This window comes from Pimephales promelas, chromosome 2 (assembly GCF_988280905.1).
Source record: "Pimephales promelas chromosome 2, fPimPro1.hap1.1, whole genome shotgun sequence".
NCBI lineage: Eukaryota > Metazoa > Chordata > Actinopteri > Cypriniformes > Leuciscidae > Pimephales > Pimephales promelas.
In genome coordinates, this window is record NC_142770.1 from 43,026,198 (window position 1) to 43,040,913 (window position 14,716).

The following is a 14,716-nucleotide window of genomic DNA, read 5'->3' on the forward strand; positions in this document are numbered from 1 at the left end:
ATGTGCAAAGTTGCAGAAACGGGCGTGGTGAGGGCTCAGTAGCGCCACCTTTTGACAAAAGTGGGGTTGTTAGTTTTATCTACAGTTACAAAAATCGGTATGTATATTGTACTCCTCGAGCCGGACAACTTTCTAATTGACACTCATTAGCTAGGACCCACAGAAAGTCAGATATGTTTGTTTGAATGTAGAGAAAATCTCAGAATTTTGCCAGTGTCTCAGTGTCCCTCTGTGTGAGTGAGAGGAGGGGCGCCTGTCAGGTTAATTTTAACCCTTTATTTGCTGTGTGCGACTTCTCTGGCATTTTCGGGGGCCTTAACATCCTCGAAAACTCTTGAAACTTTGCACACGGGTCAGAACCCATGGCCATCAGGGCCGGGCTGAAGCTGGTAACTGGGCGTGGCAGGGCGGCTCGACAGCGCCCCCTGGACTGGGATTTGAACATTTGACCATAAATCAAACACACTTGCATGAATTAATATGAAACTCGGTACAATTATAGATCACATCAGGCCAAACAACTTTCGTGCTCTAAGTTTTATGACAGTTCAAATGGAAGTTATTTATGAATTATGAATTATGGGTTGTTTGAATAATTATCCTAGGAGAAATACATCAAATCACAATGCATGTGTTTACCAATCACAACCAAACTCGGTGTGCATGAAGTCAAGACATTGAGGATGCTCAATTCCGGACGGATTTTTGATATCTCGAACGGTCTGGCCGTGGCGAGGAAATGAATTTTATGACTAAAAAAGGACACATAAAGTGTGTTATAACTTTGCTCAATTTACCTACAGTTACAAAACTTACCACGTATATTGTTCTCGTCAAGCCGATCAACTTTCCAATTTAAAGTCATTCGCTCTGAGCAACAGAAAGTCAGATATTGTAGTTTGAATGGATTTATTTCCCCTGCGATTCTCTCTCTCTCTCTCTCTCTCTCTCTCTCTCTCTCTGTGTGTGTGTCTGTGTGGGGAGGGGAGGGCTGTTGTCTGTGTTTATGTGTGTGTGTGTGGCTGGCTGTGATTTTTCCTACAAGTCCTTGTCTCTAAGTCCTTGTCTTTTTGCATAACAATTTGCATAACAATATTTTTAAATGACAAAATAGGCATATAACCCCCATCTTTTAAATGTATAGTTTGCTTTAAATAAAAGTAAGATTGTATTTGTAATTGAAGTTGAATGAATTTAAAATTCATGTGCTATATTTCAATATATTTGTTTTCCTTAAGATTTTAAAACACTAACTTCATTCTTATCTGAATTACAAATATTTGTTTCTGTATAAAATAATACTCTGACTAAAAACACATTTGATGTTTTTTTTTTTGGTATTTTTATTTACATGTATTTATGTGTGTGTGTGTGTGTGTGTGTGTGTGTGTGTATAAAGTGCAGGGTTTTTTTAGATAAAGTAGAATTTCTATAACTATGTGTTGAACTAATAAATCACTCTTGTGTGTTAAACACAATCTACTTAATACAGACAACTTCATTATAAAGATAAATAACAAATCCAAAAAATATATGATTATAATCTATGACAAAAAAAGCCATTACAAACTATATTAATGGAAAATACACATTGCTCTTTGTATTGTTGTAAAATATTCATGAAAAACAAGATGACAAAAATCAAAAAGATAAATTATTTTAGATATAGCCATGTTTTAAATGTATAGCAGAGATGTTAATTGAGGCAGCAACATACAAACTTTCTATAACAACATGGACCTGGATAGCTGGTTTTTATGGAGGACAGTGAAGAGGAAGAGGGTGCAAATCAAACAGCTCATTCTCAGACTACACAGCAAACAGCTTAAGTTTTTAGTGCTTTGTTTGAGGTTTTTAGTGCTCTGTCCTATCTATTATCAACATATAATAGATGGAACAGAACAAGAAAGGCAATTGATAATCTGTCATTGCGTCACTGCATTATGATATGAAAGGCTCAGTACAGTGTGGCACAAAACGCTTATGCGCATCCCGAGTGGAGAATGATGCGCTTAAAGCCACATGGAGTTACAGCGCACAGCGCATCGAGTCCGCATTGATGCAAGCTCTACAATACACTTCTTTTTGATAGTCAAAGCGGGGTTACGTTTTTACACGTCGTACAGAATAAACCTAAAGGCACCAAGGTGGCGGTGCCACCGGCTTTATATTAAATATAAATATAGCTGTGAGCAGCGATAAAGGGCCAAAGCCGGCGGTACCACCATCCCGGTGCCTTTGGGTAACTAAAGGCATCAGGGTTGCGGTGCCACCGGCTTGGGCCCGCAATCGCTGCTCGCAGCTATATTTATTCTTTAGTATTATTATTATTTTGCTACCTTTTGGGCACTTTTGGGGCCCTTAACGTGCTCGAAAACTCTTGAAACTTTGCACACGGGTCAGAACCCGCGGCCATCAGAGCCGGGCTGAAGATGGTACCCGGGCGTGGCAGGGCAGCTCGTCAGCGCCCCCTGGAACGGGGTCCGAACACTTGGTCCATAACTCAAACACGCTTGTATGTAATAATATGAAACTCGGTACACACGTTGATCTCATCGTTTCATCTATACCTCGCGCTCTTACTTTTTACCCCAGCCCAACAGGAATTTGGCTATTGAGGTTTGTTTGTAAAACGCTCGCAATGGAATGTCAAATACTCCTCCTAGAGCTTTGATCCACATTCGACGAAACTCGGTCAGCGTGAAGTCAAGACATTGAGGATGAAAGTTTGCGAGGGGATTTTTTATATCTCGAACGGTCTGTCCGTGGCGAGGAAACGAAATCATGGCGAGAAACGTGAAACAGGAAGTGTGTTATAACTTCAGCATACATTAACTGATCTTGATGAAACTTCAGCAGTGTGTTCGCTGTAAGAGGACGATCACATGGATGTGACTATTGTGAGTCAAAGTTATAGCGCCACCAACTGGCAGCAGGAAGTGTGTCACTTTCAAAATGCTTAGATATCACCCTTTTATTTTTACCCGATTTGCTTCAAACTTCATATGTATAATGTAAACATACGGCAGATGTAGACCTGTGAATGGATTCTTGATATCTTTGAAACTGTTGCCGTGGCGACGCATCAAACTTTACCCTTCTTTTAGGATGCTTTTAGGATGCTTTTGAGACCCTTAGCATGCTTCAAATTGCATGAAACTCGACAGACACATCACATTTATTAGCCAGTAGACATGTGCAAAGTTGCAGAAACGGGCGTGGTGAGGGCTCAGTAGCGCCACCTTTTGACAAAAGTGGGGTGGTTAGTTTTAACTAGAGTTACAAAAATTGGTATGTATATTGTACTCCTCGAGCCGGACAACTTTCTAATTGACACTTATTAGCTAGGACCCACAGAAACTCAGATATTTTTGTTTGAATATGGCCACTCTGAGCCTTTGGCTGGCTGGCTGGCTGTCTGTGTGTGTGTGTGTGTGTGTGTGCAGGGGGAGGGGGCTTAACCATTTCACTGCTGTGAGTATGACCTGCATAAAGAAAATACATTTCTCAAGCCTGGTATTTTTTAAATAAGTTTTTATTTTTATTTTTTATAAGTAAAGGCATATAACTAGTTTAATTGTAGTGAATTGACAATAGTTTTATATAATTAGTTTATTAATCAGATTAACTTGGTCAATAAACTTGGTCTGAAAATTTGGTCCATAAATCAAACACACTTGCATGTAATAATATGAAACTTGGTACACATATAGATCTCATCGTTTCATATATACTTCACACTCTTACTTTTTACCCCAGCCCAACAGGAAGTTGGCTATTTAGGGTTGTGTTTAAAACACATGCAATGTAATTTAAATTATTGCTCCTAGAGCACTGAACCAAATTCGACGAAACTCGATCAGCGTGAAGTCAAGACATTAAGGATGAAAAAGTGCCACGGGATTTTTGATATCTCGAACGGTTTGGCCGTGGCGAGGAAACGAAATTATGGCGAGAAACATGGAACAGGATGTGTGTTATAACTTCAGCATACATTAACTGATCTTGATGAAACTTCAGCAGTGTTTTCGCTGTAAGAGACCGATCACATGGATGTGACTATTGTGAGTCAAAGTTATAGCGCCACCAACTGGCAGCAGGAAGTGTGTCACTTTCAAAATGCCGTGGCAACGAAACAAACTTTAACATTATTTTTTGATGCTTTTGGGACTCTTAGCTTGCTTGAAATTGCTTGAAACTCAACAGATACATCACATTTATTAGCCAATAGACATGTGCAACTATGGCAAAAGATTAAAGTAATGTCAAAAAAGTAAACACTAAAAGCCTCATATCTTCTAAAAATGTAATTATACATCATTTGTTTCTAAATTAAATTATACAAATATTATAACTTCCCCAATTTTTCCTTTTTTTTCATTTAAGAATTGTGTTTACGTTCAAAAACAGCCAGAATTGTTGTAAAATTCATAAAAAAATAATAATCTGAGTCATACGTAGTGCTATACTGCCCTCTTGTGTTCAATATCAGGTAGGCCTATTGTGTATATTCCCACCGGTTAATCAACGTGTGACTCCGCTGGGACTTGGGAGCTTTTAAATCGCTTACTTAAAATCGAAAGTCGAAATACGGATGTCCGCACAAGACATTAATGGTGTGGAGTAGAGCGAGCATTTTAAATAAATTCCTATTAAGTAGGATTGAACTAAACAGAAAGAATGTTCACTCTGTTCTGCTGGTTCCTCGCTGGTGGATCATATGATTACTTTGTCATAATCTATGACAAAAATGCTATTATAAACCATATTAATAATAGATAATACACATTGCTCTTATTTTTGAAAAATACATTCATGAAAAACAAGATAACAAAAATCATAAAAAAAATATAGCCATGGCTGCTATAAATGTTTGAAATGCATAGGACAGATGTTTAATGACGCAGCAACATATAATTGAAAGGCAATTAATAATCTGTCATTACGTCACTGCATTATGATATTACGGCTCCGATACGGTGCAGCACAAAGCACTTATGTGCATCCCGAGCGGAGAATGATGTGCTTGAAGCCACATGAAGTTACAGCGCAGTGAATCCGTATTGAAAAGTTCGAAGCACAAAGGAAATACATATTTATGAACAGTGTATTATACATTATCTATCTATGCAATAGTTTATTGAGCCTTCTCTTTTAAAGGTTTTAAATTTCAGTTACTGTGTGCGTGAAGAACAATTATAGTGCTCTGACTCTAGTGTTGTGATCTAACCGACAGCGTCCGACACCCGGTAGAAAGTAACACGGTTAAGTTACAGCAATAAAGTCCAGCAAGAAAAAGTTTCTTCATTCGAAAATATAGACATTTAGACCTTTATCTTAAAGATCCAGTATAATAGGATTAACATTCAATCATCTTGAAGATCGTTTCATCATTGACTGTAACCGAATGTGACGTGCTGTTTGAATGCTGAATGGAGAATGACTGACAGGCGCAGAGAGGGAAAAGTTTGTGTTCTTGAATTTAATGACTTAAATATTAATTTCTATATCACATAATAGCTTCAGAACACTAATAATACAGTACACAAAAACTTTATGGTACTTTAGAAAGTTTTTGTGCCTTTGTGCCTAACATAGAATAGTATATATGCACAATATAGAATTTGAATCAGCCTCGTCAAAGATGGCAGTGTCAGAGCCGATACCGATCCTGAGTATCTAATCGGCGCACTTCTTTTCAACAGTCAAATTGAAATTGAAATTGAAATTGCTTGAAACTCAACAGATACATCACATTTATTAGCCAGTAGACATGTGCAACGTTTCAGAAACGGGCATAGTGCAAGGACTAAATAGCGCCACCTTTTGACAAAAGTGGGGTTGTTAGTTTTATCTACAGTTACAAAAATCGCTATATACATTGTACTCCTCAAGCCGGACAACTTTCTAATACATAGTCATTAGCTCGGACCAAGAGGAAGTCAGATATTTTGGTTTGAATATGGTGAGCCTCTCTCTGAGCCTACATCCCTGTATGGCAAGCCCTTTTAACATTTAAAAGCTAAGTTTGCCTGTCCGGAATTAACATTGTAGATATCAACAACGTCTTTCTGTCTATTCGTAATTACATTTTGGATAGTTTGTATTATCATTTAAGATATCTGTAACATAATTGTGACTAGTCGAAATGACAGAGTATGGCAAGCCGTTTTAACATTTAATCATAAAAGGGCCAAAGCCTTCGGCACCGCCACCCGGGTGCATTTAGGTAACTAAAGGAACCGGGGTTGCGGTGCCACCGGCTTGGGCCCGCCATCGCTGCTCGCAGCTATATTTTATTATTCTTCTTCTTCTTTTTATTTTTCTGCTACCTTTTGGGCATTTTTGGGGCCCTTAACATGCTCGAAAACTCTTGAAACTTTGCACACGGGTCAGAACCCGCGGCCATCAGAGCCCGGCTGAAGATGGTACCCGGGCGTGGCAGGGCGGCTCGTCAGCGCCCCCTGGAACGGGGTCCGAACACTTGGTCCATAACTCAAACACGCTTGTATGTAATAATATGAAACTCGGTACACATGTTGATCTCATCGTTTCATCTATACCTCACACTCTTACTTTTTACCCCAGCTCAACAGGAAGTCGGCTATTGAGGTTTGTTTGTAAAACGCTCGCAATGGAATGTCAAATACTCCTCCTAGAGCTTTGATCCAAATTCGACTAAAACTCAGTCAGCGTGAAGTCAAGACATTGAGGATGAAAGTTTGCGAGGGGATTTTTGATATCTCGAACGGTTTGTCCGTGGCGAGGAAACGAAATCATGGCGAGAAACATGAAACAGGAAGTGTGTTATAACTTCAGCATACATTAACTGATCTTGATGAAACTTCAGCAGTGTGTTCGCTGTAAGAGGACGATCACATGGATGTGACTATTGTGAGTCAAAGTTATAGCGCCACCAACTGGCAGCAGGAAGTGTGTCACTTTCAAAATGCTTTGATATCACCCTTTTATTTTTACCCGATTTGCTTCAAACTTCATATGTATAATGTAAACATATGGCAGATGTAGACCTGTGAATGGATTCTTGATATCTTTGAAACTGTTGCCGTGGCGACGCATCAAACTTTACCCTTCTTTTAGGATGCTTTTAGGATGCTTTTGAGACCCTTAGCATGCTTCAAAATGCATGAAACTCGACAGACACATCACATTTATTAGCCAGTAGACATGTGCAAAGTTTCAGAAACGGGCGTGGTGAGGGCTCAGTAGCGCCACCTTTTGACAAAAGTGGGGTTGTTAGTTTTAACTAGAGTTACAAAAATTGGTATGTATATTGTACTCCTCGAGCCGGACAACTTTCTAATTTACACTTATTAGCTAGGACCCACAGAAACTCAGATATTTTTGTTTGAATATGGTCACTCTGAGCCTACATGTCTCTGTGTCTCTGTGTCTTTGGCTGTCTGTGTGTGTGTGAGTGTGCAGGGGGAGGGGGCTTAACCATTTCACTGCTGTGTTTATGACCTGCATAAAGAAAATACATTTCTCAAGCCTGGTATTTTTTAAATAAGTTTTTATTTTTATTTTTTATAAGTAAAGACATATAACTAGTTTAATTGTAGTGCATTGACAATAGTTTTATATAATTAGTTTATTAATCAGATTAACTTGGTCAATAAACTTGGTCTGAAAATTTGGTCCATAAATCAAACACACTTGCATGTAATAATATGAAACTTGGTACACATATAGATCTCATCGTTTCATATATAGCCTACTTCACACTCTTACTTTTTACCCCAGCCCAACAGGAAGACGGGTTAGGGTTGTTAGGGCTATTTAGGGTTGTGTTTAAAACACATGCAATGGAATTTAAAGTATTGCTCCTAGAGCACTGAACCAAATTCGACAAAACTCGATCAGCGTGAAGTCAAGACATTAAGGATGAAAAGGTGCCAAGGGATTTTTTATATCTCGGACGGTTTGGCCGTGGCGAGGAAACGAAATTATGGCGAGAAACATGAAACAGGATGTGTGTTATAACTTCAGCATACATTAACTGATCTTGATGAAACTTCAGCAGTGTTTTCGCTGTAAGAGACCGATCACATGGATGTGACTATTGTGAGTCAAAATTATAGCGCCACCAACTGGCAGCAGGAAGTGTGTCACTTTCAAAATGCTTTGAAACCAATCTCTTATTTTTAACCGATTTGCTTCAAACTTCATCTGTATAATGTAAATACACGGCAGATGTAGACCTGTGAATGAATTTTTGATATCTTTGATACTGTTGCCGTGGCAACGAATCAAACTTTAACATTCTTTTTTGATGCTTTTGGGACTCTTAGCATGCTTGAAATTGCTTGAAACTCAACAGATACATCACATTTATTAGCCAGTAGACATGTGCAACTATGGCAAAAGATTAAAGTAATGTCAAAAAAGTAAACACTAAAAGCCTCATATCTTCTAAAAATTTAATTATACATCATTTGTTTCTAAATTAAATTATACAAATATTATAACTTCCCCAATTTTTCCTTTTTTTCATTTAAGAATTATGTTTACGTTCAAAAACAGCCAGAATTGTTGTAAAATTGATAAAAAAAATAATAATCTGAGTCATACGTAGTGCTATACTGCCCTCTTGTGTTCAATATCAGGTAGGCCTATTGTGTATATTCCCACCGGTTAATCAACGTGTGACTCCGCTGGGACTTGGGAGCTTTTAAATCGCTTACTTAAAATCGAAAGTCGAAATACGGATGTCCGCACAAGACATTAATGGTGTGGAGTAGAGCGAGCATTTTAAATAAATTCCTATTAAGTAGGATTGAACTAAACAGAAAGAATGTTCACTCTGTTCTGCTGGTTCCTCGCTGGTGGATCATATGATTACTTTGTCATAATCTATGACAAAAATGCTATTATAAACCATATTAATAATAGATAATACACATTGCTCTTATTTTTGAAAAATACATTCATGAAAAACAAGATAACAAAAATCATAAAAAAATATAGCCATGGCTGCTATAAATGTTTGAAATGCATAGGACAGATGTTTAATGACGCAGCAACATATAATTGAAAGGCAATTAATAATCTGTCATTACGTCACTGCATTATGATATTACGGCTCCAATACGGTGCAGCACAAAGCACTTATGTGCATCCCGAGCGGAGAATGATGTGCTTGAAGCCACATGAAGTTACAGCGCAGTGAATCCGTATTGAAAAGTTCAAAGCACAAAGGAAATACATATTTATGAACAGTGTATTATACATTATCTATCTATGCAATAGTTTATTGAGCCTTTTCTTTTAAAGGTTTTAAATTTCAGTTACTGTGTGCGTGAAGAACAATTATAGTGCTCTGACTCTAGTGTTGTGATCTAACCGACAGCGTCCGACACCCGGTAGAAAGTAACACGGTTAAGTTACAGCAATAAAGTCCAGCAAGAAAAAGTTTCTTCATTCGAAAATATAGACCTTTAGACCTTTATCTTAAAGATCCAGTATAATAGCATTAACATTCAATCATCTTGAAGATCGTTTCATCATTGACTGTAACCGAATGTGACGTGCTGTTTGAATGCTGAATGGAGAATGACTGACAGGCGCAGAGAGGGAAAAGTTTGTGTTCTTGAATTTAATGACTTAAATATTAATTTCTATATCACATAATAGCTTCAGAACACTTATAATACAGTACACAAAAACTTTATGGTACTTTAGAAAGTTTTTGTGCCTTTGTGCCTAACATAGAATAGTATATATGCACAATATAGAATTTGAATCAGCCTCGTCAAAGATGGCAGTGTCAGAGCCGATACCGATCCTGAGTATCTAATCGGCGCACTTCTTTTCAACAGTCAAATTGAAATTGAAATTGAAATTGCTTGAAACTCAACAGATACATCACATTTATTAGCCAGTAGACATGTGCAAAGTTTCAGAAACGGGCATAGTGCAAGGACTAAATAGCGCCACCTTTTGACAAAAGTGGGGTTGTTAGTTTTATCTACAGTTACAAAAATCGCTATATACATTGTACTCCTCAAGCCGGACAACTTTCTAATACATAGTCATTAGCTCGGACCAAGAGGAAGTCAGATATTTTGGTTTGAATATGGTGAGCCTCTCTCTGAGCCTACGTCCCTGTATGGCAAGCCCTTTTAACATTTAAAAGCTAAGTTTGCCTGTCCGGAATTAACATTGTAGATATCAACAACGTCTTTCTGTCTATTCGTAATTACATTTTGGATAGTTTGTATTATCATTTAAGATATCTGTAACATAATTGTGACTAGTCGAAATGACAGAGTATGGCAAGCCGTTTTAACATTTAATCATAAAAGGGCCAAAGCCTTCGGCACCGCCACCCGGGTGCATTTAGGTAACTAAAGGAACCGGGGTTGCGGTGCCACCGGCTTGGGCCCGCCATCGCTGCTCGCAGCTATATTTATTATTAGGGCCCAAGCCCTGAAAGGGCGAAGGCCCTATTGTTTTCCTAAGGATTATTTATTATTAGGGCCCAAGCCCTGAAAGGGCGAAGGCCCTATTGTTTTCCTTGGGATTATTTTTCTTTACGATTATTATTATTATAATTATTATTATTTTACTACCTTTTGGGCACTTTTGGGGCCCTTAACGTGCTTGAAAACTCTTGAAACTTTGCACACGGGTCAGAACCCGCGGCCATCAGAGCAGGGCTGAAGCTGGTACCCGGGCGTGGTAGGGCGGCTCGTCAGCGCCCCCTGGAGAGGGGTCCGAACACTTGGTCCATAACTCAAACACGCTTGTATGTAATAATATGAAACTCGGTACACATGTTGATCTCATCGTTTCATCTATACCTCACACTCTTACTTTTTACCCCAGCCCAACAGGAAGTCGGCTATTGAGGTTTGTTTGTAAAACGCTCGCAATGGAATGTCATATACTCCTCCTAGAGCTTTGATCCAAATTCGACGAAACTCGGTCAGCGTGAAGTCAAGACATTGAGGATGAAAGTTTGCGAGGGGATTTTTTATATCTCGAACGGTTTGTCCGTGGCGAGGAAACGAAATCATGGCGAGAAACGTGAAACAGGAAGTGTGTTATAACTTCAGCATACATTAACTGATCTTGATGAAACTTCAGCAGTGTGTTCGCTGTAAGAGGACGATCACATGGATGTGACTATTGTGAGTCAAAGTTATAGCGCCACCAACTGGCAGCAGGAAGTGTGTCACTTTCAAAATGCTTTGATATCACCCTTTTATTTTTACCCGATTTGCTTCAAACTTCATATCTATAATGTAAACATACGGCAGATGTAGACCTGTGAATGGATTCTTGATATCTTTGAAACTGTTGCCGTGGCGACGCATCAAACTTTACCCTTCTTTTAGGATGCTTTTTGGATGCTTTTGAGACCCTTAGCATGCTTCAAAATGCATGAAACTCGACAGACACATCACATTTATTAGCCAGTAGACATGTGCAAAGTTTCAGAAACGGGCGTGGTGAGGGCTCAGTAGCGCCACCTTTTGACAAAAGTGGGGTTGTTAGTTTTAACTAGAGTTACAAAAATTGGTATGTATATTGTACTCCTCGAGCCGGACAACTTTCTAATTTACACTTATTAGCTAGGACCCACAGAAAGTCAGATATTTTTGTTTGAATATGGTCACTCTGAGCCTACATGTCTCTGTGTCTTTGGCTGTCTGTGTGTGTGTGTGTGTGTGTGTGTGTCTGAGTGTGTGTGTGCAGGGGGAGGGGGCTTAACCATTTCACTGCTGTGTGTATGACCTGCATAAAGAAAATACATTTCTTAAGCCTGGTATTTTTTAAATAAGTTTTTATTTTTATTTTTTATAAGTAAAGGCATATAACTAGTTTAATTGTAGTGCATTGACAATAGTTTTATATAATTAGTTTATTAATCAGATTAACTTGATCAATAAACTTGGTCTGAAAATTTGGTCCATAAATCAAACACACTTGCATGTAATAATATGAAACTCGGTAAACATATGGATCTTATCGGTTCATGTATACTTCACACTCTTTGTTGCGCTCACTACTGCACGGGTGTTTGGTAGAGAACGCAGGTTAATAGGTGGGAGGTGCACGTTCCTGATTGAAGGAGGGACAAGTTAAGTATTGAAACGCTTATCAGTGAGATCTTAAAAAACGGTGTGTTATTATGAGCTTGAGATGTACGCAGAATCAAGTTTGTTTGCATGATTGTCTTGTCGAGAGAGACGCGCCACCGGTAAGCTGCTGTTTAATAATGAAACGCTTATTGAGATGCGGGGAAAGTTTGCCTGTTTGTTTGTGTAACTACTGACGACCGCGGCATATGCGCGCGATTTGTGTGTAGATAAATGTTATTAAATGTTACTGTGGGAACACTGAGAACCAGAACATCGTTTGCAATCAATTTTTAATGTTGTCGTATTGATAGTATTTGCGATAAAACTTAAGGAAATGTTTGGATTTGGAGCGTTTCACTTCATATGAGTCACTTCCTGGTTTGCGATGCCGGATGGGAAATGTAGTTTGTCGTCTTGCGTTGATAATGAGTTACTATACGGAAGCGCCACTACATAAACTACACTCACTAGATTCACGTCGGGCCAACGCACTGAGAATATTTCTTTGATTTAGAGCGATTGGTTTAATTTAATATTGTTGTATTGTGTGAAGCTGTTGCATCTTTGTGCTTAATGTTTATGTTATAGTCATTTAGGGTGAATACTAAATTATACTATAATATTTATTGAGAATGTTGATTAATATATTACGAGATATTTATTAGAATTAATATTTATTAATTCAGAATTTATTGTATGATATGTAAGTGGTTATTAATATTGTTATTTACACTGTCTTTTTATGTCTATAGGTTTATAACCTCTTTGTTTGTGGACTAATCAACTAAATGTGGAAATAAAAAATCCAAGTAAACCAAACCACAATTGAGTTATGAAACGTGTTCTCTCCTGACGCCCCGTTCGGTGGGGAAATTCTTGGAAAACCGAAAACTCTTACTTTTTACCCCAGCCCAACAGGAAGTTGGCTATTTAGGGTTGTTTGTAAAAAAAAACATGCAATGGAATAATTTAAAGTACTTCTCTAGAGAATTCAAAGAAATGCCACAAAACTCGATCAGCGTGAAGTCAAGACATTGAGGATAAAAAATTGCCAGGGGATTTTTGATACCTCGAACGGTTTGGCCGTGGCGAGGAAACAAAATTATGGCGGGAAACATAAAACAGGAAGAGTGTTATAACTTCTGCATACATTAACTGATCTTGATGAAACTTCAGCAGTATGTTCGCTGTAAGAGGACGATCACATGGATGTGACTATTGTGAGTCAAATTTATAGCGCCACCAACTGGCAGCAGAAAGTGTGTCACTTTCAAAATGCTTTGAACTCACCCTTTTATTTTTACCCGATTTGCTTCAAACTTCATCTGTATAATGTAAACATACGGCAGATGTAGACCTGTGAATGGATTCTTGATATCTTTGATACTGTTGCCGTGGCATAAACTTTACCATTCTTTCAGAATCACTTCGGGCGATAGTTTAAACTCAAAATCATAAATAGGGCTATAATGCACTCTTGTGTCATTATTTTTCTATATTTATTACGTATGTGACAGAGGATGTTATTTTATTGTACACAAATATAGGTAAACAGTTTGCAGTCTGAATGTTGTCCTTTATGAACAAAATAACGGATTATGTTTCCTGTTTCCTCTGTTCACACACACACACACACGCACACTCCGGCTTGAGAGAGGCGCGCGCGTCGAAGTGTGTGTGTGTGTGTGTGAGAGAGAGAGAGAGAGAGAGAGAGAGGGGGGGGAGGGGGGGCATTGTACTCCTCAAGCCAGAGAACTTTCTAATTCATAGTCATTAGTTTGGATCAAGAGGAAGTCAGATATTTTGGTTTGAATATGGTGAGCCTCTCTCTGAGCCTACTGTACGTCCCTATATGGCAAGCGCTTTTAACATTTAAAAGCTAAGTTTGCCTATCCGGAATTAACATTGTAGATATCAACACGCCACATTTTGACAAAAGTGACTAGTCTTAATTACATTTTGAATAGTTTGTGTTATCATTTAAGATATCTGTAATGTAATTGTGACTAGTCGAACGACAGATAGAGTATGGCAAGCTGTTTTAACATTTAATCATTTAATCATGAAAGGGCCAAAGCCTGCGACACCGCCACCCCAGTGCCTTTAGGTAACTAAAGGAACCGGGGTTGCGGTGCCACCGGCTTGGGCCCGCCATCGCTGCTCGCAGCTATATTTATTATTTTGTAACCTTTTGGGCATTTTTGGGGCCCTTAACGTGCTCGAAAACTCTTGAAACTTTGCACATGGGTCAGAACCCGCGGCCATCAGAGCCGGGCTGAAGCTGGTACCCGGGCGTGGCAGGGCGGCTCGTCAGCGCCCCCTGGAACGGGGTCCAAACACTTGGTCCATAACTCAAACACGTTTGTATATAATAATATGAAACTCGGTACGCATGTTGATCTCATAGTTTCATCTATACCTCGCGCTTTTACTTTTTACCCCAGCCCAACAGGAAGTCGGCTATTGAGGTTTGTTTGTAAAACGCTCGCAATGGAATGTTAAATACTCCTCCTAGAGCTTTGATCCAAATTCGACAAAACTCGGTCAGCATGAAGTAAAGACATTGAGGATGAAAGTTTGCGAGGGGATTTTTGATATCTCGAACGGTT